Here is a 2,363-nt window from a genome sequence, read left to right as displayed (position 1 = left end):
TTCGTCTTCTTCGCATACTCTTTAATAGTTCCGTTCTGAAACATGCAATTTTAAGAGCAAATACATTTACAAGTTAAAGCAATAAATAAAGCAAGCATATAAATTCATGAACAGACTTGTAATTATTGAAGTCATGCATCACTTCTTATTTCCGCGATAAACTAAAATGCTTTGCTCACGGGGAAAAGCAATAGGCCCAATTTAAGGCTACGAATATGCACCAAAACACCATCTATTTATTTTCGTTGAGACCATCGTCTTCCCATTACGCCATTACGCACGTGTGACGGAAACAGGCAGTGCATGATACCATAAACACAGTTATAACCATGTGCGCGCCACAACCCCACAGGGACCCAGGAGCTGATGATAGATGAAGTGTCATGTCGATGTTTCTACATAATTGTTGTTATCCATGCATGCGCTGGGCGGTCGTATTGGCTGCTCTTACCGCACCACCAAACACGTAACACCATAGTATTCATGCAGAGCACATGTAAATATCTTTGGTTTACCACAGTCGTAACATTGAAGGAGTAATTTCGCATCAAAGGTCGACTTAAAAATAATATTGAATGTGCAGGGAGTCGACGTGTTTCCTCGATCAGTCATTGAAGCGCAAACAACAGTGTCTTTGTTGGAGTTCGCATAAAATTTCAAGTCAGGTTTTTCAAGTCGCGCATGTTAGGCTTATGTTCTAAAGCAAGTGTAACGTAGGCGCGCTGGAGGGATGTCGTGAGCCAGTAAAAAGCGTGACTTTTTCCAATCTGACACCGATGTAATCGGCGTATCCCTTGCGCATTGTATTGTTGCGATGGAAATGCATATGTTTATAATGATGACGGAGAGTATAATATGCTGACATGAATAAATATATATTCTGTTCATCGTTCCTGCAGAGATCTGACACAGAATGCAAAATCAGAGCTACATTTATAGTAACCCTCTCTCTCGTTCGTTCTTTCTATATACAAAAACACGCGCGCGCGCACGCACGCACGCACGCACGCACGCACATACAAACACACATATATATATCGCTCTCTCTCGCTCGCGCGCGCTCTCTCTCTCTCTCTCTCTCTCTCTCTCTCTTTCTCTTTACTTCGTTTTTCTCCTCCCACCACGCTCACGCAGCGCAGATGGAGGGTGTGGTACATAAACTGCCGCGAGGCAACGATGCTCGTGCATTGACTAGCTATTTGTTTTGTTCACGAAACACGTGGCGAATATAGAAGAGCATGGCGAGACTGCGAAACTATCCTCTGAATCACGGCGAAATATCCTCTCCAATGTGATGCGCCATCTCTTTCCTTTTTTTCCCCTCTCCTCCCTCTCTCTCTTTCTCTCTCTCCCTCTCTCTCTCTCTCTCTTTCTATCTCTCTCTCTCTCTTTCTCTCTCTCTCTCTCTTTCTCTCTCTCTCTTAAAGCGTCGGTCAGTTGCGCGTTCCCATGTCGTCGCTCGTCCCCGCTCGCGCGTTCGGGGCTGAAGGGAATTACGACCTTATAAAGGCATAGCGTCGCAATGCCACAGCGCGCCCCGTTTTACTGGCTCTGCCTATAGAATTACACTAACTGGTACAGTCTGGGCAGGCACACTGACATATTGTCGGGCCGAATTTTCAGCCTTCAAATCGCTGCACTCGCAGATAATAATTGTGTTGTTCCACCGCTCACGCTTCGATTCACCGAGGGCCCGAATCACACACCATCCGCTGATGCGCCCCGAAAAATGATAGCATTGTTCGGCTAGACGGACGGACGGTGCAACGCTGCGCGCCCGCTCTCAGTGGTTAGGCGTACGCCCCCCACCTCCGACACTAAGCAAGTCACGGCCGACGGTTGTGCGTGCGTGTGCGTGCGTGTGCGTGCGTGTGTACGTGCGTGTGTCTCCCACTCGCTCTCTGCCCTCTCCAGGCACGGTTCACATCGCGAGGCGCGTAAGCAAGATTGAGCTTCTGTCTCATACGTGTGTGCGCGCGTGTATATATATATATATATATATATATCATTGTGTGCGCGTGTGCGTGCGCGCGTGTATTTGTGTGTGTGTGCGTGTGTGTGCGCGCGCTTCCGTCGCGTACTCTCTCCTCTCTTCTCTGCTCTCTCTCCTCCTCTTTCTGGCGCCGACGCCTCTCTCTCTGCTCGACTCAATTTACTCTCTTCGAGTATGTTTGCTCCTCCTTCTCGTCTCTCTCGTCATCTGCTCGTCTCTCGTCGTTCTATCCTCTCTCTCTCGGGAAGGATCAATGTCTCTCTGCGTTCCTCTCTCTTCGCCTCTCTCTCTCTCATCCTCGTCTCTCCTCTCATTCTCTCTCTCTGCTCGCAGCGCGCGCTCACGTCATTCACTCTTTCGCGCATGCTTG

This window comes from Priapulus caudatus, unplaced genomic scaffold (genome assembly GCF_000485595.1).
Source record: "Priapulus caudatus unplaced genomic scaffold, Priapulus_caudatus-5.0.1 Scaffold201, whole genome shotgun sequence".
In the NCBI taxonomy this organism is placed as follows: domain Eukaryota; kingdom Metazoa; phylum Priapulida; class Priapulimorpha; order Priapulimorphida; family Priapulidae; genus Priapulus; species Priapulus caudatus.
This window is presented reverse-complemented; position numbering follows the sequence as displayed.